At 40.7% G+C, this 12768-nt stretch overlaps 1 pseudogene; it reads left to right on the plus strand.

Annotated features, from left to right (window-relative positions):
* The first annotated feature begins 9616 nt into the window (after positions 1-9616).
* Positions 9617-10905, plus strand: LOC148037626 (uncharacterized; annotated as a pseudogene).
* Positions 10906-12768: the final 1863 nt, after the last annotated feature.

The following is a 12768-nucleotide window of genomic DNA, read 5'->3' on the forward strand; positions in this document are numbered from 1 at the left end:
GAACACATCATGGATATGGGAAGAGCTTGGGGCAAACTAAGTGTTGGATATCAAAGTGCAAACGGGATCAAGTTTTGACAAACTAGTCTCAAGCCAGAGTTAAAGGAAATAATTGATGTGGCAAATAATACAAATCATATGTGAATGTCTTGTGTGATACATGACTGGTGCAATGGGCTATAGTGTGGGAGTGATATACTTCTTTATTATCTCCAAAATAATATGGAGATGAGAGTGGTTGTGCTTACTGAAATACCTAAATGCTCTACTAAATTCTGGCTAATAGAGGATATGGTACTATTTGAATCTAAAAGTGCTTCATGGGGTGTGTCAAAGATCTTGGCCAACATTAGACACACCATGCATACAAAAGTTGCTGAAGCATGAATCTACAGGGGGTGCCCTTCCATCAACCACCTGCTCAGATATTTTTCAAAATTGCTGGTAAGGTTGCCGCATTAGCTAATTGGAATTGAGTGTTTTGTACTTGATGATTTGCTCGTAGTCGTGGACAGTGCTTGCAAATATGTTCATATTGGTCGCACTAGAAACATTTTGGGCAGCCTTATGCATCCCAAAGCGGCAAGTCATGGTGATTACTGACTTGAGAATTTTAGATGTTGATGTCCATGGAGGTAGGCTGATGATCAAACACTTGTCATGGAGGAACCATATGTGTTACCAAGATGTTATTTTCTGCATTGTGTGTTGTACTTTCAATTTGTTGTGCAATCTAGATTGCTGCGTGAAAGGAAGTTGGGCATTGGTTGCAAATCTGGCGAGATAGATCATGGTGAAGGCGAGGACAAAGGAAGAACAACTTCATTTCTTCAAACATGGTGGGATTAGCACGCAGTAATAGTTGATTTAGCTTAATTGCAAACTGTGCTACTAGTTCGAATTGTTGTAGGGTCAATGTTTTTAATTGTTGGAGAGTAGTCTGCATGACATTGTGATTAACAAAATTTTGAATTAACAAAGATCTTTGATTTACCCAATCTTTTTTGATAGCATCCTCTTACTGCTAGACAAACCACATTGCGGCTATGCCTTTGAGTAGAGTGGGGCCTCCATTACTTTGCGGGTATCAAGCGATTGCTGATAGCTAACAACGTTCTCAAAATTATCTAACCATGTCAAAAAATCTTCTATGTGAAGGTCGGGAAATGCTTTGGGATGCACATTGGGGTCAGGCTCATGTGTGGGAGCCTTTCGTGGATAGATAACTAAGAACAACTTGATTAGTATTGTTGATTTGAACCACCATACTAGACATAGCTTGGAACACTTGTTCTATTGGAGTTGCATTGGAAATCTAGAGACTCAATGAGTCATCCTCATAAGGATGGCTCTGGGGTGAAATTGGGGGATTTTGGTAGAGTAGGTGGCGAAAGATGACCCGATTTAGTCTCTATAAAGCAACAAATGGTGCGATGAACACAGAACTCCTACATGAGCTAGGGGAGAACTGCTCATTGCCTGATCCACCAATGTGGTGTGTGCAGGTTTAGTCCAAAACCTGCCCTTATTCCAGGCGTCCTCTTCTCTTTTTATTCCCATTTGGTCATACATCAAGAATGTCTCCACAACTGAAATCTTGAAGCCGTTTTGGGAGTTATACCTACGTGGCAAGGTCCACTCCTACAGCTTAGTTGGCATCACATCATGCACTTCAGCTAGGCTCGACCCTATGGTCGTTACTATATATATATATATAGTACCATACTAAAAAACTTGGGATTCTTCCAATGCTTAATTTTGTATATGAAAAGTGGAAACCGATAAATATGTCTATATATTTATCAAAACCCTATAATGTAACCTATCATTAAAAAGCACACTAAAAATGAAATCTAATGAGCCATCGGGCTCATGCATTCAGGTACATGCATTTTTCCAATTCGATGTTCCAGTACAATACTCTATGTATATATTTTAATTTTTATTTTCAATAAACAAACACAAGAGTCTAGTTTTCATTTAATTTAAAGTTTCAATTTCAAAAATTAACAATAAAAGAGAGATACCGTTGTTTACCATAATTCATGTTCAGGTCAAAACTGTAAATTTGTATTGCTTATGCACTAGTCTGACCAACCTCTGCAATACTATGTGGAATGGAAACAATGCAAGCACCGAGAGCAATCACAAGTGCAAGGAAGGGGGTGCCAAATTAAAGAGAGAGAGAGAGAGAGAGAGAGAGAGAGAGCACACTAGATAGAGCTAGTGAAAGAGAGATGAGAGAGAGAGATAGAGACACATGATTTTGAGTATGTATATATAAATCTCATTGGCAAAAAATGGATCAATTTCTAGTCATCGGGGCAAGGCGTCGCTTAAGCAATGTTCATCATTGTTTATGCTATGCTTGTCGTCACTTAAGTGACACACAATTTTCTAAGGACTTTCATACCAATAGCGACACTAAAGGGTCACTAGGTGCCTCGGTAAAGTGCTCGCATATGCGACGAATAGTAGCGACATCACCTGCGATGCAATGTGGCATCGCTTTACGACGTGTAAGCGTTGCTAGAGATGTCGATGCATACCCAATAGCTAGTAGTGCTAAAAGCTCAATACACATTTCAGCAGGAAAATCAAATAATCGTTTAGTCTTTTTAATCGAAAATGGTAGCACTTGAAGATGATAATATTAAAGGTGCGACTCATTGTCTTTTTTGAGGCAAGTCATAAGAAGGACGCCTTTGCCATTTCGTCTCAGAAGAAACAAACCTTTCTCGAATAAAGAAGAAGAAGAAAAAGTAACAGCGCGATCATAGCAGGACGTTCTCAATAACGTTATCATTGACGTCAATGAACGACGCTTTCTGAAGGTTTTTTTTTCAAGCTAAGAGCAAGAAAAGTGTAATCATTGACAATGACGTTATCTGAAGCTTTTTGAAGCTTTTTTTTCTGAAGCCACGAGCTTTCGAGATGGCGTCGATATAAAGACGCATCAGAGGACGACGAAGAAGAAGTCAAAGATGACAAACGGCAAGTACGCGGAAGAAGACCTGCACAAGGAGGTGCTTAGGAGGCCATCGTCTTCTAGGGTTTGTTCCTGCCACCTTGAAACATTGCTTCCATACAATCACCACATATATTTTTAATCCTTCTTTGCAGATTGATATCACTAAGAAAATATGGTTGTGGCCAGAGAAACTGGTCATGATAAGACTAATCTGTAGCAGCCTTGGATTGCCTCCTATGATGTCAATGCGCTGCTCTGCATTTTCTTCCGACTAGATTTAAACGATATATTTTTTTTCGATTGATTGGGTTGTGTTTCACGGCTTTTACATTGTTTCCTTAGTTGGAGCCAATGAATTTAAAAAAAAACAAGGTCATAGATGCTGTATCACCCACATGAGAGCAACAGGCAACTTATCCATAAAGAAGACTCAGAATAACATCATTTGTAACTGGGCATCACATAGAGAGAGGGAAGAGGACGTTTTTTTTGTGTGGAATGCCACCACCAAATTTGTGCCATCTCTTTGTGTGGAATGCCACCACCAAATTTAGTCCAGATGGCACAGCTTGGGAGTATGGAGTCTTTTCCTTGCAATTGATTGATTTGGAGAACTAAATAAAGCGAGCGCAATAGCTCTACTTCATGAGGGATATATGTCACATTACCAACAGATGAGAGGGCTTGCTTATGAGTTTCTTCTTGCCTCTTTGGAACGAGTCTTGATCTACCATCAATGAATTCAACATTGTATTAACCACAAGCAATCAAGAGAGGAGTCAACAATCTCTTAAGCTTCATCTCGAGTGAAATTCCAATTATGTTTAAAGCTAGTCATGAGAGTCATCTTCACTAACCCTTCCCTTGATCATGAGTCTTTGCATATATACCTCAACCATACTTTTAAACAATAAGCTTGCTTTTCCATTCACCTTGTTCTTGTTTCGTCTTCCTTGATTGAGGTTTGAATGTTGTAAACTTTCTTGGATCGTATTTGGAACTCCCTGCTTCCATCTTGAAAAGTGTCCCTACGACAATGAGTGACTTTCACGAACCCTCGTGCGAATCTCGTATGACACTTGGTGAACCTGACGTGAAAGCGTCACTTCTGATTGTCGAGATGGGAGACTCTCGAATACTCTACCCACTTCATCATCGAGTGCTTCTTCCTTTTCGACCGATGAGATGAAGAATTTATTGCAAACTCTTTCTTCAACCATTATGATATAAAATCAGCAGATGGAGTTATCAATGCAGCAGCATCAGTAGTTACATCAACAACAATTGGATCATCAACGAATGCTGCATCTAGAACAAGAGCATAGGCATGATGCAACCAAAGGGATCGAGACTATGGTAAGTGAGCACAAATTATTTGATGGCTGGAATATTTCAGCCTATCTTAAAGCCTTTGAAAGCCAAATGCGCTTCTTTGGAGTTTCTACCAACTAGAGCAACTACTTATTATGTCTTGTCAAGCCTACTTTGCGGGTCAGAGTGACAGATTTATTTGTGCAAGACTCAAACTAGAATGTTTTCAAGAAAGCGCTCAAAGATGTATATTTTTTGGAAGATTATGGTATTGCTACGTGGAAGACATTCAGAGAGCGGGTCTATCAGCCCAACAAAGGACTTGTTGCTTTCGAGTTGTTGTGGGAGTTTGAAGACCATTACAACTAGTTGGATGCCCTTAAGCAAAGAGCCCTATACTCTAAGAAAGTGGAGTTATTCTTGTAGTTGGTTGATCCTGCACTTCAGGACAAGTTGGGAGAGTTTCTTCAAGATTGTATGCAGCCGATAGGATTGAAGATGGATTGGCAAGATGTTGTTGATGCGGTTTCCACATTGAGAAAGAGGCGGAGATGGAAGGCTCACTTGCAGAACGGCATGCAAACGCCTCTAGTGATTTCTTCTCCTTTCTCGACTTCTCCTACTTCTCCTATTGCTCCTTCCACTTGTTCTCCTATTTCTCATCCTGTGTCCATGCCTACTTCTATGCCTATCCCTACTGCAATACTCAAACAATCTGCCAAACCAATTGTCGAAGTCATGGTGGAGGAAATTTCAAAGAACTTGAAAGATTTTCAAATTAAGATGACCAAAAGAGTATAGCAACCACTTAACCCAGCTCCTATTTCTACCCCAACCTCTTCTACTCCTATAAATTCTTCCAAAAATGATCGAGTTTGTCGTTGCATGTGGTGCGATAGTCCAGACTATGAGTAGAAGGACTATTAAGACTTTGAATAGGCAAAAAGGCTGAAGTTGGTGGTATGGAAGGACAAGATGATATGTTTCGAAGATACAGAGCAACCGATTAAACCAAATTTTGGTAAAGGAGGTATGAAGAAATTATTGGAGGAGTCTCTTTTGCGCTGATCTTCTTATGTGATGCGAGAAGTTGCAAGAGAGTTTGGAGCCATTGTTGTCGAAAGATAGATCTCCTTTATGGTCCTATGCACCACATGCAGAAAAGAAAGGTAAAGCTTCATCGTCTGAACTTTCAACCATAGGAGATGTAATAAAAAAAGGGAATGGATGGAATGATCGCATAGATGTCTTTTCTATCTATGCTTACATCGCGAAATCTCAAGGATTTGAAGTGCTTGTTGAAGAAAAGCGGAAAAGAGACAATGATCAACCTGAAGGATCGAAGAGGGTGACTAGAAGGAGTGATCCAGCTCTTTAGTCTTCTTCTTCAGGACCAAAGCAGAGTAGGGTTAACATAGAGAAGCCAAAAGTATAAGAAGATAAGAAGGCCCAAAAGAGAAAGGATTCGAGGTCGAGAAAGCAACCTGGATTCAAGTTGTTATCAGACATTGAGACGACGAAGGACTTGAGAAATGTACATGAGGATCAAATTCTTAATTGCAAAATTGAATTTACTCTTGAAGAAGTCTTGGAGATTTCCAAAAGAGTATTTCATGATGTTATCATTGACATCATAAAAGGAAAATGACACGTTATTGAAGAGCCAACACAGGATATGATCCATCGAGAGGCTTTAGCTATTGCCGAGGCTGCATCCTATTCTAGAAGTTATCTACATATTTATGGATTTTTAGAAGAGTTAATATCTAAAATATTATAAATTGTCTAAACTTCTCCAAAAATCTAATATTTTTGAGCCATGGACACTAACACTAATGTCTAAAATGGCATTGGCTCTCTAGATGAATAAGAAAGCTGCACTTTAGAGTTTTTCACATGGTGTGCGCGTAGCGGCACAACAATGTTATACTACTAATCCTACTATATTGTAGTTTTGTAGATGTTTCTATTAACCTTAATGCAAATATTAATGTGGTGGAGGTCATCATCTTAGGATCCTAAATCTTGAGAATAAAGAGAGTGAATGATCACTACAGTATAGGCCCTCTTAGGGCATTCCCCTATCCCATCCTTAGCTACATGAGTAAATGACCACTCCTTGATCTTCTTGACTGCAAGTAGCCACATAGTCCTCAATTATTTCAATAGCACAAAGCCCATACTAGTAGCTTTACCTACTCAAGGTGCAAAGTCTCCACACTCTTGATCATGGGAGCCATCCCATGAGAGTGGTATTAGTAGTAGACATGGGTATAGGTAGCAACGTAGTGGATTTTGTGGAGGTTGTTCTAGTGGTGGTTAAAGCCCCTCTCCATAGGCATCCTAGCACCCTAAAGATAGATGCCATGCAACTCCAACTACATATATAGTATTAGCTTAATTCCAAGGCCAAGTACTCCAAAATACTACAAGAAACAAGATCATGAGCTACTTGTGTGCTATAGTAGGAGCAAACTACAAACATTTTTTAAAATCCTTAAAAAACAAAGACCTGAATATAGTACTCCATGCAATCATTTATTAGTGCATGAGAACCTTTTTAATCCTCTACATATAGGGCTCACAGAACATTGAAATTAAGAGATGATCATAAATGCGATGATATGAAGAGAGCCATGGTCAAACATAGAGTAGTAGAAAATATGAGGAAGTCAGCCAAGGCTTGGATTCTAAGTGAATGGCAACTATTATATATCCTCAAGAGCAGAGAGAAGATCAAAGAAAGATTGAGAGTGGGATCTTTAGTCTAGAACAATAGTGGGAGGCATAAAGAATCGAAATGGAGCAATTTTATTCACATTTTGGGTCAAGAGGTGTCAATACATGGGAGGCACATTTTGTAATTATTATTATTTTTATTAACCTCTCATGTGTGACTATTTAGCATCGGATATATCTAATATTGTTGTGTTTTAATTTTACAATTGAGTATATTTGGCAAAGTATTGGGCGAATATCCACTAGCCACGATATGGAATGTAAGCATCATCATAATAGGCTTGATATATGCAAACACTTGTAGAAGGAGGGTGTCGTCACAGAGCAACACTCGCATGAAATCATGGTATAATGAATTTGTTAAGTCATTTCTTTTGATGAATGCATTGGACACCCTTAGTTATTTGAAGTACTAATCTTCCATTCCTAGAGAGAGAGTGTGTGTATGAGTGAGCGAGTGGGAGCATAGAAGGCAATGATGCAGAGCACATATAAATGTAGCTTCTCAAGTGACAGAAAAATAGAGACAATACATCCTTATAAGCACCATCAGCTCATCTTGGGACTCAGTCGGTAAGGTTGCAGCTTTTCTCATTGTGTTGTGTGCGTACTCATTTAGTAATACCTCTTTATATAGTCATTGATAAGGTTGGGAAGTGCCTTGTTCTATTGTATATCTCCTCATCCAAGCAAAAAGCATATCTACCATAATCATTGCTAGCTAGGTACTAGCACATGAAAACATTATTCATAATAGGCTAAAATTGACTAACTTATTTAAAAGCTCTATTAAAACTTTAACTCTTGACCAAAGGCCTTTGCCACTAGGGATGCACATCAACAATGTGCTCCTCAAGTGTGCTTAACTCAAAAACCTCACATTCCATCATCATAGGCATCCAATTGTTGTTTAGGTCTAAGCCACTATTGCTTTTCTTTGTCCTTTTTGAGCTTCACAACATTGACAAAACTCATGTCTTATGAATGCTAGTGGCTTGGTTTTGTGTGTAAGGGTTCATGAGAATATTCACCATTAGATAAAGTGGGTGGATGCATTAGTACTTCAATGTAGTAACTATTGAGCAGTTGGATGTATAGTTCAAGAAAATTTTCAAATGTATGATTAGCTTAAATATCCTTGCAACCTTGTTCTTAATGAGATTCAATCTCAAGAGTAATCCTTTTTGCACTATGCATGTAAAGTGATGTAGCATTTAATGACTGACCCGACTAATACCTAACATAAGCACATACCAAAGGTTTAATCGTATGCAAAATTATTTAAAAGAATTATTAGGGAGTAAAGCAATGAGTAGAACATACAACCATAAGGAAAGAAGCATGACCATATCATATAGTAGGAATAAGAAAATGACTAGCAGTATGATTATCCTAGTAATCAAGCATTTCATTATTATAAGCTACACCTAAAAAAGCATAGAGTAATAGCCGCTTGTTTGTGACTAGAAGACTTAGGTTTTTCTTTTACATTTGACAATTTTATATTTTCATGAATTGATCCTCAATCAAACCTTTTACTGAGTTGATAGGGTTAGGAGGCATATAACACACCTTGCCCTATTTGGGGTCATTTTATTTAACTTATATACAATTTAAACATAGCAAAGAAAGAAAAGTAGAGAGAGGAAAGATAAAGTTAGGAGAGGTGAGCGATATGGGAGGGAAAAAGTAGAGTAGAGAGACTATAGGAGAGAAAGTAGCAGGGGAGAGAGTCTTGAGTGGAGTGTAGAGAGAAACAAATACAAAGAGGAGAGATAGGAGTGGGAAAGTAGAAAGAGGGGGAAGAGAGACAACTCTCTCCCTAAATTTTTTGATTTGCGGGGGGGGGTTTAAGGTATTCCCCTCCTAAAATTTACCAATTTTATTAAAGGAGAGAAGAGTAATATTAAAGATAAGTTCAAGATAATGCATGTGATTGATTTTTTCGAGTTAGTTTGCCATTCTTCCTTTTTGGATATTTTTGTCATAGTCTCAACATAATGCTATGTTCTCAAGGCCACCATGCCTATGTTCTAAAGAGGAGCAAGTATGAAGATGCAAAGCATGCAACATTACAAATGTGCTCTTTCTGTTGAGCAGCCTAAAACATGTATGACGATGGAATGCACACAATGTTACAATCGTGCTCTTTCTGTTGCAGCAGCCTAACCCATGCTAAACACGAACTTCATGTGTAGTCTCCATAGATGAGGCCCGCGAAGGTGGCATGAGAACATCATACTAGCTAGTGCTTGGTACCATTGCGTTTGGGTGGTGTTCCAAGTGAGGAAAAGGTTTACCGTCGGGTACCGTCTATTGTAAAATATAATATGATAGTGCCTAAGTTACTGCATTGTAAGCGGAGGCCATGACCTCGAAACGAGCATGTCAATAATTGGACTGGCGAAACAGTTGGCCGAATGTTCCTCGGGCCGTGGACTAGGGCTTCTTGTATGGATATAAATATACTGGCAGTGGCAGGATGAACGCTCGGCGCCTGGATTGCTTTCAAGCTTCACGTATAACCCCAGTTTTCTTGTCCAGCTGCCTAGCTCCTTCACCTCTTGTGTTGCGTCCTTGGAGGTAAGTCTGACCATGCAGGCTCGTCGTTCTCCTGCGGCCCCGCGTTCACGGCCTGCGTTTTTTATCTGGACTCTGACAATAGCGGCAGCAGCTTGCGTCCTCCAGACTCTTTTGCAGCTGGTCTCTGCTGAGGGCTTCAATTCGGAAGGTTAATTAAATTCGGTTTCAAGTCTAAGAATATTATACACAGAACACTAGTGCTTTCAACGTTAGTAGAGTAGACGAGTAAGAGTACTACAATAGATCTTTTTTGCTTGGGCTGATATTATCGATGTTGTGTTGGCTGACCGTATGGTTGCGGCGTTGGCGCAGTGGATGCTCTCATGGCGTTCAAGAATGGGCTGCTCGATCCTCAAGGAGCGATGGCCGATTGGGACGCCAACGCCGCCAATCCTTGCACCTTCGTCCGCGTGGACTGCGACGACAACAACAAAGTCGTTAGACTGTAAGTATAATCACTAATTAGTGCCGGCCCAGTTCCATCATCTGCAACAGCGCGCGCCCCGTTGAACATGGCGCGACTGTATTTCAGTTTTCTTCTTAGAAGTCTTATATTACAGGCCGACATGATTAATTGAATATATCATGCGATGAACGCAGGAGCCTTGGCGCCATGGGTATCTCTGGAACGATCTCTCCTCGTGTGGGGGACCTGTCGTCGTTGCAATACCTGTATGTATGGATGCTAATCTTGTACTGTGTGTGACATTTCTTTCCGCCCACCTTTTTTAATAGTTAAATGTGCTCCTTCCGACTTCTTGGAAAGGACTTTCTCTAAAGAACTTAGCTATATACAGAAGGAAGAATATTGTGACATATTTGTATTGTACAATATCGCATATTGCAGGGAGCTGTTCCGCAACTTCTTCTTTGGGCCAATACCATGCCAGCGGAGATTGGGAAGCTGAGCAAGCTCGTCGCATTGCACCTTTTCAACAACGCACTGACTGGTCAGATCCCCCCGCAGCTGCAGCAGCTGTCCAACCTCCAGTTCCTGTACATACTCTCTCTCTCTCTCTCTCTCTCTCTCTCTCTCTCTCTCTCTCTCAGATACTATCATTGAAGCTGCCCTTGGCCCATCAGTTGTAGAATTAGAGTTGATCAAATGTTCGGGACTGGCTCTAATGGTTACATCGTCCTTATATATAAACCATATTATGTGTATTTATTGCAGTGACCTCTCCAACAATCAGCTGTCTGGGCCCATCCCAAGCGGAGGTGCGATGGCCAAGTTTCCCACCAGTAGCTACGCTGGGAATCCCGACCTCTGCGGTCCCATCGACAAGCCTTGCGGCCCCTAGCTAGCTGCTCTACGTAGTACCTGAACCAACGCGCTAGTATACTCCGCCCCAGCTTTGTACTCATGTCCATCCTCAATAGCATGCACCCTGCACCCTGCATGTTTTAAATTATGCTTGGAAATATATAATTGCCCCTTATGACAACACTATTTTGACCTGGTCATCATTATACATGGGTTGACATGGGCGCACCTACCCTAAATTATGTTGTTCCACCTAAGTAGCTTCGTGAATCATCATCGGACTAGGACATCGTTTCTTTGTATCAACCATATTAATATCATTGCAACCTACTTGCTTCATTTCTACTTCTTCTTCTTCTTCTTCTAATTCTCTTCACTCAAAACAAGTTCGAATCAATTAGTGCAACTCATCATTCAAAACTACTCATGATTCCTCTCCTCCAGTTCCTTCGTGCCTACGTGATGAGTATTTACATGCCATGCCATCAACATGCACTTATGCTTGCAAACTTTTGGTCCAGCATTCATGGATCTATGCAGTTAGTCAATGCAACTCAGTTCTCTCGCACGACTATGTGCCTATACCTTTATGTACTTGTGTTGTGTTTATATTGCTCTCGCTAAACTTCATGAATAGGGCAATCTTCTTAAGGATTTTGTAACGTGTCCCATAGTATCATCCAGGACACGTCTTAGCATTCCATCGGAAAGGATGTCTAGAAAGCTCCGCCCGGCACTCCCATGGAATGTTACGGGTTTTGCGATCTAGTTCTTCCCGTGTCTGCCACCTAGCGGAAGTATCCTGGCCGTTCCCACTTAGGATCGACCGGAATTAGGGTTTTCCTAATGGGTCATTAGCTAACAGCAACTAGCGTCAGACCCGAGCGAACTACTTTACGCAGAAACGCCAGGTCCGAAGCGGATTCACACTTGGTTCAAGGAGAATGGGAAACGAGAGGGATGCAAAGCTAAACCTCTCTGCCATAAGGCCTAGTCCCATTCCGTTCCCCTAAAACAACGTAAATTGGGTAAGACGTAACTCTAAGTCATAGTTCTCGTTATTCTTTTTTATGATGATGATCATTCCGCTGTTCTTCGAGATTTTTGAGAAAAGTTCCCGGCTAACCGGGACCACCCAACCGTAGGACGGACCCATGGCCTATCCTCCGCACTTTCCTCGTTTTGTTTTAGTTATGTAATTATCTAACACATTAATTTGACATATAACAATCAGCTTCTTTAATTAATCTTGTTAAGCACTGGTTCCTTCACGTAATCTTATCACGTGACATAGAAAAACAACATCAAGCAAGTTCTTTTAACATTTTATAATTTTATCTTTGAAATACAAGGAGTTCCGCCCGTAGGCTTTTCCATAATCTGCCCGAAGGCTAACAAGTAATCTCCAGGGATCACTATTCCAAGCTTTCGCCCGTCAACTAGTATGCGGGCCTCGAGATTCAATCCTGAGTCACGTTAGCCTCTTGTGCAGGACCCGGAAGGCGAGGGATTACGGCCAGAGCCCCCCTGGCACCCAAGCGTCCTCCTGCTCCAAGTAGAACTCAACGGAGAGACCTCTCGCAGCGGGTTCGGTCCACGTTCCCGGCACGGTCAAACAACCCCCTTAGTTAGGGTCAGGCAGGCAGTCGAGGGTAACTGAAGCTGCCTCTCCCTTCAGGCTTTTAACCTGAAGTATAGGTACTTATTTAATTTGTAATTCATAATTCAAACAGAGCCCTAAAATCTCTAGCAAGCACAAACATTTCTATTAACCAACCCAGTTGTATGGCAAACTGCTAAGGAAGCGTTCTTTCCTTTTTGAGTGTATCAGCAGTCGTTCTCAAGATGTCTTGTAACTTGGCAAGATCCCTTATATTTAGGTGTAGGGTATACCCAACTT

The sequence above is a fragment of the Lygodium microphyllum genome, chromosome 4, assembly GCF_053477565.2.
Source record: "Lygodium microphyllum isolate KBCC chromosome 4, Lygodium_microphyllum_v1.1.10, whole genome shotgun sequence".
NCBI classification, from domain to species: domain Eukaryota; kingdom Viridiplantae; phylum Streptophyta; class Polypodiopsida; order Schizaeales; family Lygodiaceae; genus Lygodium; species Lygodium microphyllum.